This window comes from Heterocephalus glaber, unplaced genomic scaffold, assembly GCF_053883595.1.
Source record: "Heterocephalus glaber isolate CG9 unplaced genomic scaffold, H.glaber_assembly_v1.0 deba00001472, whole genome shotgun sequence".
Classification (NCBI taxonomy): Eukaryota; Metazoa; Chordata; class Mammalia; order Rodentia; family Bathyergidae; genus Heterocephalus; species Heterocephalus glaber.
This window is the reverse complement of record NW_028258315.1, coordinates 18,326,425-18,343,435: the sequence shown is the minus strand read 5'-3', so window position 1 is coordinate 18,343,435 and position 17,011 is coordinate 18,326,425. Positions and strand designations below refer to the sequence as shown.

General features: G+C 36.9%; 1 long non-coding RNA gene across 2 annotated transcripts in view; it reads right to left on the bottom strand.

The window, feature by feature from the left end:
• The window catches only part of LOC147826218 (uncharacterized), an 81,484-nt gene that overhangs the window by 20,694 nt on the left and 43,779 nt on the right, over positions 1-17,011 (bottom strand). For both annotated transcript variants that reach the window (XR_015439333.1, XR_015439334.1), the window contains exon 2: positions 6,551-6,689. This is a non-coding gene — a long non-coding RNA (uncharacterized LOC147826218). The remainder of the gene's footprint in view (positions 1-6,550; positions 6,690-17,011) is intronic.

Genomic DNA, 17,011 nt, shown 5'->3' with positions numbered 1-17,011 from the left:
TTGGATAGAAAGCACTTCTCTAGGTTGGAAAAGGTGCAAGTACTACCCTCTTGCAGTTCCATTATTATGGAAAGCTCAGAGTTGTGCATATATTAAAATGGTGTGTATTCTCATAAAAAGACATGCACATTTTATTGCTGTAAATATTATATAAAAGTTGCATGGGGGTCTGCCCACACCCTACCAAGGTCCTGAGTCACTCAGAAGACACTGAATGACCCCACTGCAGACAGGCAGCCACCTGGTTCCACACTACAAAGATGCAGAGGACACCAGACCACCAGACCAAGGTACTGAGTCCCGCAGTTCCCGGCCCAGAGGGAGGGGCTTCTGAGCCACCATCCCACTGCTCCTGGTTCAGAGGAAGGGGCTTCCCAGCCACCATCTCTCCTGTTGCTCCCAGCCCACAGGAAAGGGCTTTTGGGTCACCATCCCTACCGCTGCTCTTGGCCCCTGTCACACCTCACCCAGCTCAGAGGAGGTAATCCGTGCAGGTGCTAACAGCCCCCTGCCCCAGTTGAAATGAGAAAACATGTCAATAAGTCTCAAAACCAGACTTCCAGATCACCTATAGCAACCCCAAAGGGAAATGAGATGGAACACTCTGATACTCAACTACCTGGATGCACTGAACTGGCAACAAAAGGGGATCTGGACAAAATGATATCAGAAATAATTTCTCAGATAACAGGAGAAATTGTGCCCCTAGTGCAAGACATGATTAATAAATCTAGAGAGGAGCTGAGGAACATGATGGAATCCCATCATAGGAAACAAATGGAATCCATAAAACATGCAAATAGATTTCCAGGACATGACAAACTCCACTGAAAGTCTACACAGCAGAATGAGCCAATGTGAGGACAGAATTTCAGATATAGAAGATAAGATTGCAATTAGTGACCAGGAAAAGAAAAATTATAAGGGAACATGAGAAATCAATCCAGCAGCTGCTAGATGATGCAAAGAAGAATAACATAAGACTGATTGGGCTCAATGAAGAAACAGGAGAGAGTGGAGATGACATAAAAAAATCTCTTCACAGAAATAATGGCAGAAAACTTCCCAAGCAGGGCAAAAGAGCTTGACATACAGATAAGTGAGGCATATAGGACCTCAAATGGCCTTGATCAAAAAAATCTACACATAGGCATATAATTGTTAAGATTCCAGAAACTCAACAGAAGAACAAAGTTCTCCAAGCAGTCAGAGAAAAGAAACAAATCCCATACAAAGGAAAGCCCATCAGAATCACAGCAGACTTCTCAATACAAATCATCAAGGCAAGAAGTGCTTGGAGTGACATATTCCAAGCCCTAAAAGAAAACAGCCTCCAACCCAGACTGATGTATCCTGCAAAACTATCTTTCAAAATGGATGGAGAAATAAGATACTTTCATGACAAAGAGCACCTTAGGAACTTCGTGAATACCAAACCAGCACTCCAAAGAATTTTACATAATATCCTAGGAACAGACATTGAGGATCACAACCCCAGGAAGCAAAGCAGAATGAACCCATCTGGCATGACAAGAAATTAAATGTAAAGGGGGAGAACACAACAAAAAGAAAAAGTCATGGCAATGACAAGTCAATACGTTTCAGTTATAACCATCAACGTTAATGGTCTCAATTCACCAATCAAAAGAAATAGACTGGCAGAATGGGTCAAGAAGTAAAATCCAACAATATGCTGCATACAAGAAAGACACTTAATTCCAAAAAAAACCTCATAGACTGAAAGTTAAAGGGTGGAAAACAATACTCCATGTGATAGGAACCCGAAAAAAAGCAGGAGTAGCTATCCTCTTTGCAGATCAAGTAGATTTCAAATCAACACTGATTAAGAGAGACAAAGAAGGACGCTACATCCTTGTAAAGGGAAGACTCCAAGAGGAAGAGATGGCAGTCATAAATATCTATGCACCAAACACTAGTGCAACCAACTTTATAAAACAAATATTATCTGACATGAAAAGTCATGTATCCACTAATACAATTGTAGTGGGGGACCTCAACACTCCACTGTCACAAATAGATAGATCAACTAGACTAAAAATAAGTAATGAAATACTAGAACTCAATCGAACCCTTGAACAAATGAACTTAACAGATGTTTACAGAGTCTTCCACCCCACAAAATCAGAATACACATTCTTCTCAGCTGCACATGAGTCATTCTCCAAAATAGACCACATACTCACACATAGAACATGTTTAAGTAAGTGCAAAGGAACTGAAGTTATCCCCTGTATATTATCAGACCATAGTGCGATGAAGTTGGAGATCCATAGCAAAAGAAACTAAAAAAATTTCATAAACATGTGGAAATTGAACAACACACTTCTGAATAACCAATGGGTCACAGAGGAAATTAAAGAAGAAATCAGACAGTTCCTTCAATTAAATGACAATGACAATAAAACATACCTGAATCTATGGGACACAATAAAAGCAGTCTTATGAGGGAAATTCATAGTAGTGAATACACACATCAGGAAAACAGAACAAGCCCAATTAAACAACCTGATGCTGAACCTCAAGCTTCTAGAAAAAGAAGAGCAGGACAACCCAAAGCTCATACAAGGGAGGAAATTATAAAGATCAGAGGAGAAATCAATGCAATGGAGACTAAGAGAACGATACAAAAAAATCAATGAAGCCAAGAGTTGGTTCTTTGAAAGAATCAACAAAATTGACAAACCTTTAGCCAACCTTGTCAGAAAAAGGAAAGAAAAGGCCCCAATCCATGCAATTAGGAAAGAAAACGGTGAAATAACAGCAGACCCAGCAGAAATCCAGAGGATCATCAATACCTACTTCCAGAACCTATACGCCAATAAGATGGACAACACAGAAGAAATGGACAGATTCCTAGATACATATGAATTACCAAAGTTGAACGAAGAAGACCTAAAAATTCTGAACAACCCAGTATCAACCAATGAAATTGAAAATGTAATTAAAAACTTATCAACTAAGAAAAGCCCGGGCCCTGATGGCTTCACTGCTGAATTCTACAAGACATTTAGAGAGGAACTACTGCCACTACTGTTTAAACTCTTCAATGAAATTGAAAGGGAAGCAATACTCCCAAATTCATTCCTGGAAGCAAGGATCACCTTGATCCCCAAAGCAGAGATAGACCCAACCGAAAAGGGGAACTATAGGCCAATCTCACTAAAGAACATAGATGCAAAAATCCTTAATAAGATACTGGCAAACAGAATGCAGAAGATCCTCAAGAAGATCATACACCCTGATCAAGTGGGATTCATCCCACAGATGCAGGGATGGTTCAATATATGCAAATCAATTAATGTAATACACTATATCAATAGAGCCAAGGGCAAAAACCATATGATTATCTCCATAGATGCAGAAAAAGCATTTGACAAAATCCAGCATGCATTTATGGTAAAAACCCTATAAAAAATTGGAATAGATGGTCTCTACCTCAAACTGATAGAAGCCATCTATGAAAAATCAACAGCCAATATCATACTAAATGGTCAAAAACTGAAATCCTTCACACTAAAATCAGGAACAAGACAAGGATGTTCACTATCACCACTCTTGTACAATATAGTTCTGGAAACATTAGTCACAGCAATTAGACAAGAGAAAGAAATAAAAGGAATAAAGATAGGAAATGAAGAAGTGAAATTGTCATTATTTGTAGATGACATGGTACTCTATATAGAAGACCCCAAGAACTCCACCGAAAGTCTTCTAGACTTAATAACCAAATTCAGTCAAGTAGCTGGTTACAAGGTCAACACACAAAAATCAATAGCTTTCCTCTACACCAGTGACAGACTCATTGAGAGAGAAATAGGGCAAATAATTCCTTTCACAATAGCATCCAAAAAACTGAAATACCTAGGAATCATCCTAATGAAAGAAATCAAAGACCTGTTCTCTGAAAACTATGGCACTCTGAAAAGAGATTGAAGATGATATCAGAAACTGGACAAACATCCCCTGCTCCTGGGTAGGAAGGATTAATATAGTGAAAATGACCATACTTCCAAAACTGCTATATAGATTTAATGCAATTCCAAATGAGATCCCAGCAGCATACTTCATGGACCTTGAGAAAACAATCCAAAAATTCATTTGGAACAAGAAGAGACCCAGAATAGCAAAAGCAATTCTAGGTAACAGAGACATGGCAGGGGGTATCACAATCCCCAACCTGCAACTCTACTACAAAGCTACAGTGATAAAAACAGCATGGTACTGGCAAAGAAACAGACTTGAGGACCAGTGGAACAGATTAGAAGATGCAGAAACAATGCCAGACACACTCAGTCATCTCATCTTCGATAAAGGAGCCAAACACCCTCACTGGAGGAAAGTAGCCTCTTTAATAAATGGTGCTGGAAAAATTGGGCTTCAACTTGCCAAAGATTAAAAGTAGACCTGTATGTCTCACCATGCACTAAACTAAAATCAAAATGGATTAAAGATCTAAATATTAAAATAGAAACTCTGAACCAGTTGGAACAGAGGTTAGGTAGAACCCTTGAAGACATCGGTGTAGGAAAAGATTTTATGAACAAAACCTCAGTTGCCCGTGAACTAGCACAAACAATCAAGAAATGGGATCTCTTCTTATTAAAAGGCTTCTGCACAGCAAGAGAAACCCCCAGCAGCGTGAAGAGACAACCCACAATGTGGGAAAAAATCTTCACCTGATTTTCCTCAGACAAAGGTCTACTATCTTGAATCTATAAAGAACTTAAAAAGATTAGACCTCACAAATTTAAAGACCCAATCCAAAAATGGGCATCTGAAATGAATAGACATTTCTCAGACAAAGAAGTAGAAATAGCAAATAAATACACGAAAAAATGTTCAACATCACTGGTCATTCGAGAGATGCAAATGAAAACAATGCTGAGATTCCACTTCACTCCAAAAAGAATGGCTGCTATCATGAAATCAACCAATAACCAATGCTGGCAGGGCTGCGGGGAAAGAGGAACCCTGCTCTACTGCTGGTGGGAGTGTAGACGGGTGCAAGCACTGTGGAAATCAGTTTGGAGATAACTCAAAGAACTAGGACTGGAAGTCCCATTTGACCCCACTATTCCACTGCTGGGCATCTTCCCCAAAGAATTAAAAGAATCATACCACAGTGATATATGTGTGCCCATGTTCATAGCAGCACAGTTTGTGATAGCTAAAACTTGGAAACAGCCCAAATGCCCATCAACTGGAGACTGGATAAAGAAAATGTGGGTTTTTAATAAAATGGAGTACTATTCAGCCATCAAAAATGAGAAATTAGAGACATTTATAGCTAAGTGGTTGCACATTGAGGCAATACTCTTAAGTGAAATAAATAGGACACACGTGCAAATACCAAATAGTGTCTCTGATGTGAGAAACTGAAAGTGTAAATAGGGACTAAATGTATAATAGGTAATGTGAAATAGGAAGAAAAGGGACAAAGGGGAAGGAAGTGGGAGGGCTAGGGGAAAGGATAGAAGGGAATGGGATTAATATGAGAAAATGGAAAAATAAGATCAAAATCTTTGTAAATAGGGAGGAATGGAGGGGTTGGAGGGAGGGCTGGGCAAGGATGAAAAATAAGAACCAAGAGAGATTATGTAAAGGTGCAAATTTCCAATGATGAATGTCATTATATTGTATACCTAAAATGTACCAATGATTAGAATGAATAATCGATAATGTAAAATAGGAAGAAAAGGTCCAAAGGGGTAGGGGTAGTGGGAGGGGCAGGGGAAAGGAAAGAAGGGAAAGGAAAAATGATGAGAAATGGAAATAAAGTCTTTGTAAATAGGGAAGGGAGGGCTAGGAATGGGGAAAAAATAAGAACCAAGATGCATTATGTAAAGGTACAATTCCCAATGAGAAATGTAATTGTGTTGTATACCTACAATGTACCAATAAAAGAATTTAATACAAAAAAAAAGTTGCATGTACTTCTCAAATATTCAAAGATAATTAATTTCTAGAAGTGGAATTTTTGTGCCCAAATCTTGTGTGTGTGTGTGTGTGTGTGTGTGTGAAACTTCAGAAGCTTGTACTGGTAGATACTCTTATCTTCTGTGTTTGGGAGTAGCTGCTTCCTTGAAAATACTTTCTCCATTCCCCTCACACAACAATTAATCCAGACGATGGTTAGTGTGCAGACGATGGCTCAGTTCCCTGATGGAGCCCCATACACTTGGTGCTTTATGATGCCTGTAAGTGGGCACATTGAAGCTTCCATAGTGGAAGCAGAGGGGGAATTTCTAAAATGGTGCCCTTGTGATCTTAAGTGCTCTTCTGCTTTAACAAATTGCCCCTGAATCACAGAGGTGGTTTATTAAATATGCCATTCTATGAAGGAAGCATCTTGAAGAGGTTCAGCAGATACAGAACACAGCTTAAAAAACCCAACAAATATCAGTTACCTTCAAAAATATCATTTATTTCATGATTGATTTAGGAACTCAGTGAGTATTTATTGAGCACCACATTGCCAATAACTATGATCAGAGCCTGGAGTCAGACCAGGAAAGAATAAAGCACTCACGTGGGATTTAGCAGCTCCCAATGCAATGAGGAAGTAACTTTTGAAGGATGACAGCCCAAGCCTCTCAGGAACCTGGCAGCCGAGTGCTCCCCGTAGATGGGAAGCTCTCTCTTCTTCATATATCCTGTGCAAACAGTCTCTGTGCGCATGTGAGCACAGAAAGAAAGGGAAAATATTTCAATCAAGTCCCTTGTTTCTGCTTATTTCTCGCCTGGGACCATAGACTGGAGGGACTGGAGGGAGTCATTTAACCTTTCTTCTATTTAAATATGCAGACATTTGTCTCATTTTAACCTAAGGTGCCAAATATTTCTGCTGTCATAACCAAAGTCAGATCGGCCGGGGATTTAGCTCAGTGGTTTCGCCACCTGCTGTGCAAGCGCAAGGACCCGAGTTCGATCCCTGGTACCAAAAAAACCAAAAAAACCCCCAAAGTCAGATCAGTTAGGAAATTTTACTGTGCATACAAATGAACTGTTCACCAATTGGAGACTTTTAAACTGAGAATGTAAGAAGCTATGCTTAAGGTAGTTGCAATTCAGTTAATAGAGCATAAAAGAGGAAGCATTTTGATCCTTTTTCTTGCTTGACTATCATTCGTCAGCATTCCTTTAAAGATTAGTAGAGCTGTATAAGTTGATTTGTCTATAAATGATCAATTTCTTTTCACCCAATCATTCTGACAAAGACATTTACTTTTGCGTTGTTTATCATCAGAGGTAACTTTTCAAGAAATCGAGTAGATTTTGGCTGCATGGCCGGGGGTGATTGGCCTTGAGGAATATCTACACTATGAACTCTATTTTATTTTTCATTAATGCTACAAATCCATAAAACCTCACCAAATATTAGAGTGAGAATAATTACAAAATCTCTAATAAAAGCAAAGAATGAAGAGAATTTGTCCTTATCCAAAAGGCCCATTTGCTTCTTGCTTCACATGTCATCTCTTTGAAAATCAGTGCTGTATTTTTAAAGGACTTTAATGCATGATTACTGATTTTTGGATTGTCAATAAAAGTTCAATTTGAGGAAAAAGGAACAATTTCTCCAATCCCACAGAGATTTAAAATACGTGGACTTGAAAAGGAATTTTTGTGTAACCGTCAGTTTTTGAAGGGATTCATTTACTTTTTTGGGGTCTTTCACCTAAACTCTTCTTGTAGGTGTTACACACTCTAATTTGAATGTTACACACTCTAATATGATGCTAAAATGATAAAATAGAAGTCAAAATGATATTATGTCATGATTACATCAGTGTTGAATTATGTAACCATGTGAACAAACATTGGAACATCATGATAATAAGTATAAAATTATTTATTTTGCCAAATGAAAGAAATTGATATATTTTTTATCTCCAATACTTCTCTTGTACTGCTGGATGTGGTGGCATATGCTTGTAATCCCAGCTACTGTGGCTGTGGCAGGAAGATGGAAAGGTTGAGGCCAGTCTGGGCAGCTTTAGTCAGATGCTCGCAAGAAAAAGCAAAAGAAAACAAATAAAGGCCAGTAGATGTAGCTCAGTGATATACTATTTACTAGCATGTGACAAGCCCTGGGCTCAACTTCTGGCTCTGAAAAACAAAATGAAACAACCTTTAATACTGCTCTCAAGATGGCATCTAGTATTTTGAAAACATTTCAAATTAATCATATTAATCACTTTGAGAGAGCAAAGTTACAATAAAATCTTTTAAGACTGTTCCTTGACTTGGAAATTTCCTTGCCCAATGAAATTATTCACAAAAATGTGAGATGCTCACATTGGGTGGCTTTTACATCAATAAATAAGGGGAAAAATGCATCTACCAACTACTATCACCATCATTTCCAAGAAGAAACACCCAACAATGACACTTAATGAGGACCAGAGACCACCAGGGTGATGGTGACAAGCACAGGTCTTCAGCACCTGAGAGCACCTGGCTTAGGTGCTGTGGTTGTTAACCAACAACACTCTCTGGAGTGCTGAGCCAGCAGATTCTACCAATGCTTTCCACAACTGATGCCGTTGGCTGCATACTCAATACCTATCCCCTCTTCCCATCTAAATAGAAATCTCCTCCCATTTTTAAGGTATTCGCCATCCTGTTTCTAGTTGTAGAATAGGATCCATATGATCTGTTTGGTTCAGTCAGACTGGAGGCAGAAAATTATTGATTTAGGTTAATCATTGTTCATACATCTATCTTAGTTTGTCTGACATTACCACTTTATGGCTATTTTTGGTGTGATAATTAAAAGCATTGTGGCTTTGAAGATAAATTATACTTTAATTCTTATTATAAACTATGTTGGGGGAATTTTTCTTTCTCACTCTGACTGAATATAAACAAAAGTTCATATAGCCCTGTTTACAGTCATGCAAATACGAGGGACACCTGTCCAAGGATGACCTTGACTCTGAGGTCTAGGAAATGGCGAAGCTGAGACAACTTCAATTCTTGACGACACTAAGGAGCTCTTGAATGTATAATTCTTGAGTCCTATCCTACCCAGGACTTCAACGAATTAACACATTTCATTACTGTTTGTGACAGATTATTACCATCACTCTTGCTGATCAGATGGTGCTAAACTCAAACATGTAAGTTTTTCTCTCCTCTGTAAATGTCTCCAAAATGTGTATGTGATACATACATGTCAGATTCCTTGATGGTTTTTCTTCTTGGATATTCATACCCCTGTAAGAACTTTGCTAACTCTATGTGAAGTACTGTTTTCCTAAAAGAAACAATTTCCTATCCTCACAGACAAATGGGAAAATCCTACATTTCTCAAAATTCAGTATGCATAAGAATTTATGCATAAGAAATATTGTTAAAATGCAGATTATATCCGGCAGGTAGGACATGAGAGTTTTGTTTCTAATGTGCTCTCAGGTGATACTAATGCTCCCAGTTGCGGAGATGCTGCTAGGTTAGGTTAACACTGCCTGTACCACTGATCATACCTGGGGTAAGAAGGTCCTCTAGGACTCGCAGTTTTAAAATATTAACATCATTTAATAATCTCTATGTATTTTAGATTTTCAACTATGAATTATTTGGCCTCCTGGTTGCTTTCCAACTCAGAAAATGTCTTTATCTATATTTCTAATAGATCATTTCCCAGGGCTATTCAAAATAGACAGATGTTTGATGGCATGCTTGGAAAATATGTGGAGATATTGTTAAAGGAAACAAATGTTTCTATTTGCTTGGGATAAAAATTGAGATCATATTGACATTTTAAGGAATAAATATGAATGATTGTCATGATTTGTTTTTTGGCTCCATAGAAAATAGTGTGTGGGATGAAACTGATGGATGGATAGTAGAGTACAGGTCAGATTCTGTCTGACAATGTGGTCCATCAAATGACTTCACCTTTCGGAGTATCTTTATCTCAACATTAAAATTGTAAAAATCAGACCATTTCCAAATTCTTTCTTGGAACCAAAGCTCTGCATACACAATAAACATCATTCTGCCTTTGGCTCTGAAATCATTTGAAGCTGTGGTGTCTGTGGCAAGACTAGCAGTCTGCCTATGGAATGATCCCAGACTCCCTTTCAGGTTCTCAAGCTTCAATTCTTGCTGCTAAAGCCAGTTTAGAAGCGTATAATTCTGAGCCAGTTCTCCTGTGGATGATAGAAGGCTTCTCAGATCTGTAAGACCAGTGGATCCCAAACTTGTATGCATCAAAGTTTATTTAAGTCTTGGTAAGCACAGATTTATGGGTCTTATTCCCAGAATATCTGATTCCATAAGTCTATGTTGGGACCTGAAAATTTGCATTTATAATTCTTTAAATTATCCCACTTTTCCTGGTTCAAGGACCATACTTTGAGAACCACCAAGCCTGGCTCTCAGCCTCAAGGGTAAACTTGAAGTTCTTTCTGTATGGTTATTCCTGTCCCTCACAATTAATTATACATGGGAGTTAGCAAGGGGTGAAGTTGCTCTACAAGAGTCCAACTCATGATGTGTCCAGGCCTGCCTGGCTCAAGACTACTTTGCGTTGGCTGTCAAGAACCCACTACTGGATATGTCATGAAAGTTCTGGCCTGTTTCCTTGAGCTGCATTATGTGTCAACTTTTGAGTTTATCCATACCTCTCACAACATATTTTAAAATAATTTCTAAAGAGGAAATTTTTAGAAACATAAAAAGGTATAAAGATAAATACGCAAATTACTTATAATTCTCCCACAAAGTATTATATTCTCATCTATTTTCTTGCATTTTTTGAGTTATACCAATTTACATTGGAATCCTGGCCCTGTTTCCCCACTTCACTCTATAGCATGGTCATTTTCTAATTTGTTTGCAGTTATGATGATCTGTGGTTTCACTATACATCTGATATGATTTTGAGTGTGATTTAGCCATTCTCACCATGAGCGAATTCTTAATTTTGTTCTGATTTTTAATAATTTTAAACAGCAAAATGTTACATGTCTACACCCACAACTCTGATTACTTTCTTAGTATATATTCTTAGAAGTGAACTTAATGGCCCAAGTTACGAGCATTTTTATATTTCTTAACTATTGCTCAATCGTTCTGCAGAAACGCCATACCAACATTTTCTTGTATTTCATTTTCTTTATTTTTATTGTAATTACTAACATATTATTATAAATTGAGAGGTTTAACTGTGGCATTTCCATACATTCATATATTGAGCTTGAATTCAGACATTCATTATTTGTTGGTGGATATTTTTTGTACAGTCTGTGGGGTATAATTTTGGATTTTTCTATATGCATGTAACATACTTCGATAATTCATTCCCATTACCACTTATTTCTTCTCCCCTTGTCTTCTTTGTTTCTAAGTCACCCTTCTATGTTCATGTTATCTTAGATTTTAAATTTCTTCTAGATTTCTTATGAGAGAAAACATGTATATATTCCTGATTCAGCCTGATTTCACATAAAATGGTCTCTAGTTCCATCCATTTTCCTGATAATGGCACAATTTCATTATTTTTTAAAAATTTTATTTTATTGGTACATTTTAAGTCTACAACATAATGACATTCATCATTGGAAATTTGCACGTTTACATAATCTCTTTCGGATCTTATTTTTTTCCCCTTCCCCTGCCCTCCCTTCAACCCCTCCATCTCTCCCTATTTACAAAGACTTTGTTTCCATATTTTCATTTTCTCATATTAATTCCATTCCCTTCTTTCCTGTCCCCTACCCCTCCCATTTCCCCTTCCCCTTTGCCCCTTCTCTTCCTATTTCACATTATCTATTATTCCATTTAGTCCTTATTTACACTTTCAGCTTCTCACACTAGAGGAACTATTTGATATTTACATATGTGTGTCCTATTTATTTCACTTAGAAGTATCGCCTCAATGTGCATCCATTTAGCTATAAATGTCTCTAGTTTCTTATTTTTTATGGCTAAGTAGTACTCCATTTTGAAAAAAAAAAAAGCACATTTTCTTTATCCAGTCTCCAGTTGATGGGCTTTTGGGCTGTTTCCAAGTTTTAGCTATCACAAACTGTGCTGCTATGAACATGGTGCACATATATCATTGTGGTATGATTCTTTTAATTCTTTGGGGAAGACACCCAGCAGGGGAAGAGCTAGGTCAAATGGGACTTCCAGTCCTAGTTCTTTGAGGTATCTCCATACTGATTTCCACAGTGCTTGCACCAGTCTACACTCCCACCAGCAGTGGAGCAGGGTTCTTCTTTCCCCACAGCCCCGCCAGTGTTTGTTATTGGTTGATTTCATGATAATAGCCATTCTTTCTGGAGTGAGGTGGAATCTCAGCTTTGTTTTTATTTGCATCTCTCCAATGACCAGTGGTGTTGAGCATTTATTCATATGTATATTTGCTATTTCTACTTCTTTGTGTGAGAAAAGTTTGTTCATTTCAGATGCCCATTTTCAGATTGGGCCTTTAAATTTGGGAGATCTGATTTTTTTAAGTTCTTTGTAGATTCAAGACAGTAGACCTTTGTCAGAGGAACAGCAGGTGAAGATTTTTTCCCACATTGTAGGTTGTCTCTTCACACTGCTGGTGATTTCTCTTGCTCTGAAGAAGCTTTTTAATAAGAAGAGATCCCACTTGTTGATTGTTTGTGCTAGATCTTTTTGTATCATTCTCTTAATCTCCATTGCACTGATGTCTGCTCTGATCTTTATAATTTCCTCCCTTGTATGAGCTTTGGGTTTGTCCTGCTCTTCTTTTTCTAGAAGCTTGAGGTTCAGCATCAGGTTGTTTTATTGGGCTCGCTCTGTTTTCCTAATATGTGTATTTACTGCTATGAATTTCCTCGGAAGACTGCTTTCCTTGTGTCTCATAGATTCTGATATGTTGTATTGGCATTGTCACTGAATTGTAGGAACTGTCTAATTTGTTCTTTAATTTCCTCTGTGACCCATAGGTTATTCAGAAATGTGTTGTTCAATTTCCATGTGTTTATGTGATTCTTATGGTTTCTTTTGCTGTTGATCAACAGTTTCATCACACTATGGTCTCATAATACACAAGGGATAACTTCAATTCCTTTGCACTTAGTTAAACATGTTGTATGAGCGAGTATGTGTTCTATTTTGGAGAACAACCCATGTGCAGCTGAAAAGGATGTGTATTCTGATTTTGTGGGGTGGAACACTGTAAACATCTGTTAAGTTCATTTGTTTAAGAGTTTGACTGAGTTCTAGTATTTCATTGCTTGTTTTTTGTCTAGTTCATCTATTTGTGACAGTGGGGGATTGAGGTCCCCCACTACTATTGTATTAGTACTTATATGATTTTTCATGTCTGGTAGTGTTTGTTTTACATAGTTGGGCACACTAGTGTTTGGTGCATAGATATTTATGATTGTCATCTCTTCCTCTTGGATTGTTCCCTTTACAAAGATGTAGTGTCCTTCTCTCTTAAACAGTGTTGGTTTGAAATCCACTTGATCTGCAAAGCGGATAACTACTTCTGCTTTTTGGGGGGTTCCTGTTGCATGGAGTACTGTTTTCCACCCTGGTCCTTTCAGTCTATGAGTTTCTCACTGAATTAAGTGTGTTTCTTGTATGCAGCATATTGTTGGATCTTGCTTCTTGACCATTCTTTTGATTGGTGAGTTGAGATCATTAACTTTGATGGTTATAACTGATACTTATTGACTTATCATTGTCATGACTTTTTACTTTTGTTTAATTCTCCCCCTTTGCTTTTAATTTCTTGTCATGCCCTATGGATTCATTCTGCTGGGCTTCCAGGGGTTGTGATCCTTGTTGTCTTTTCCTAGGATTTTGTCTGAAATTTTTTAGAGTGCTGGTTTGGTATTCATGAATTTCCTAAGGTGCTCTTTGTCATTAAAGTATCTTATTTCACCATCAATTTTGAAAGATAGTTTTTCTGGGTACATTAGCCTGGGTTGGAGGTTGTTTTCCTTTAGGGCTTCGAATATGTCACTCCAAGCTCTTCTTCACTTGAGGGTTTTCATTGGGAAGTCTGCTGTGATTCTGATGGGCTTTCCTTTGTATGTGATTTGTTTCTTTTCTCTAATTGCTTGTAGAACTTGTTTGTTTGTTGGATTCCTGGAATCTTAACAATTATATGCCTATGTGTAGATTTTTTTTTAATCAAGGCTAGTTGGAGTCCTATATGCCTCACTTATCTGTATGTCAAGTTCTTTTCCCCCTGCTTGGGAAATTTTCTGCCATGACTTCTGTGAACAGTTTTTTTGTCATCTGCACTCTCTTCTGTTTCTTCATTGACTCCAATCAGCCTTATGTTATTCTTCTTTGCATCATCTAGCAGCTGCTGGATTGATTTCTCGTGGTCCCTTACAATTTTAAAGAAATTTTTCTTTTCCTGGTCACTAATTGCAATTTTGTTCTATATCTGAAATTCTGTCCTCATATTGGCTCATTCTGCTCCATAGACTTGCAATGGAGTTTTTAATCTCCTGAAAATCTGTTTGTATCTGTTTCGTGGATTCCATTTGTTTCCCTTGTTGGGATTCCATCATGTTCTTCTGCTCCTCTATTTTTCTACCTGTGTCATCTCTAGATTTATTAATCATGTCTTGCACTATGGGCACAATCTCTATTGTTATCTGAGAAATTATTTCTGATTTCATTTTTCCAGATCTTCTTTTGTTGCTAGTTCAGGGAGTCCAGGTTTTTGAGTATCAGAGTATTCCATCTTGTTTCCCTTTTGGGTTGCTGTAGGTGATCTGAAAGTTTGGTTCTGAAGCTTGTTTACATGTTTTCTCAGTTGGATGGCATGGGGGTGAGTGCTGCTGGTGCGTGACTGGCTCACTTTTCCTGTGCTGGGAGAGGTGGTAGATTGACCCAGAAGCTTCCTATTCTGCACTGGTAGTGGTGGCACATTGACACAGAAGCCTCCTCCCCTTTGGTGGGAGCTGCAGCATGTTGACCCCATTGCCTCCTCTCTTCTGGGAGTGATCTTAGTTTGGCCTGGAAGCCTCCTACTCCACCAACTTATGTTTTAAGAGGAAGGCAGGAGTTATTTCCACCTTCAATCACCCAGTAAGTCTTTTCTTAAAAGATTTTACCAGTTTAATACAGTCAATTTTCATCTCATTATTATTGTAACTTGTATTTCCTTGACTGTCATACAAATCTAAACTTTTAGATTTCTTTATTGGACTTTTGTATTCCTATTAGTGTCGTTATTCAATTTTGGTTTTGTGGTTTTAAAAAGACATATCACTGATCTTTTCAAGTTATTAATACATATCTTCTAAGAAAAAAAGTGAATTATCATAAAATATAGAGAAATAAATAATCATAATTCTACAGTATAAAATTAACCACTGTTAACATTCTGTCAATGCTTTGCCTATGTGTATACATTCATCTGTGTTCATTTATGTAATTAAAAGCTGTTTGCAAAAAGATAGCCACAGTGTACATAAAGTTTATGAATCCTTTAAATGTAAAAATATTTATAAACATGTTTTACTTTCAAAATAGACCTTAAAACTTTATTTCAAAATAAAAATTTTATTGAAATTTACTGAAAAACAATTAATTGGATGTTTTTATTAATATTCAGTCTATGCTCCATTCAAATAATTATTTCTATTATCGTATTATTCATTATAAGGATGAATTTCTAGAAATAGAACTTTAAATCAAAGTCCACACCACACACATACTCTCACACATGCACACACTTTCTCCTAGTTATAATGAAAATATAAATTTATAAAAATGTAAAAGATTCAATATATGCTCTTATATTATTGCTATAGATATGCTATTATATTAGATATAATAGATATGCTGTTATATTATTAAATTTTATTTATTTAGTCTTTGTTTTTAAAATTTTTCTTAGTATATGTTTGCATTACATAATGATTACATTTATTGTGGGAAATAGATATATCTACATAACACACCTCAATACTTTTTTCCCCCTTACCCTCCACACCTTCTTTTTTTGCCAGCATTAGATTTATGCATTTATTCTTATAAATCCATATAAAGTTAACTACCATACACACAGATTAACAGCCAGACTTATGGCCCAATGAACATATAGAACATCCATTTTCCTAAAAATTACATGTTTTTGTTTTTCTTTATTGAAAGAGTAATAGCTTTCAATAATATTGAATAATATTTTACTGTGTGTATATTGTACATTTTCTTTATACAGTCATGTGTTGATGAGTACTTAGGCTGATTCCTTAACTTGGCTATTGTGAACTCCTCCTTTGTTTCTTTCAACTAATTTTGACTTGAGGACTGTTTTGGAGAATATGAGGATAGCTACTCTTGTATGCTTTTGGATTTTTACTGGAGTAATATTTTTCATCCTTTCAGTCTGTGTATGTCTTTGTTAGTGAGATGTGTTTCTTGCAGGCAACAATAAATCAGGTCTTGTTTTAAAATCCAATCTGCAAGCCTGTGTCTTTTAATTGAAAAATGAAGACCATTTATATTTACTGTTATTATTGACAGGTTTGTATTAATTTCTGTTATTTATTTTGTTTTTATAATGTTTAATATTTTCCTGTCATTTGCTTGTCTGCTCTTTTAGTGAGATTTAGTCTTACTAGAAATTTTGTAGTTGTATTTATTTTCCTCTTGTACGTGCAGTATTCCTTTAAATAACTTCTACAATGCTGGCTTAATTGTTGTGAGCTTATTTGGTTTATGCTTATCTTGGAAGGTCATTATTTCTCCTTTGATTCCGAGGGATAGTTTTGCTAGATATAGTAATCTAGATTGATAGGTACTTTCTTTTAGGGCTTGAAATACATCAGCCCATACTTGCCTGATCTTTACAGTTTCTGCTGACATATCTGCAGTTACTCTAATGGATTTGTCTTTATAAATGACTTGTTTTTATTTTGCAGATTTTAATATCCTCTCCTTGTTTGGTACACTTGGCAATTTAGTGACCTGGAAAGTTCTTTTTCAGTCTCGCTTGTTTGGGATTCTAAATGCCTCCTATGTCTAGATGTCC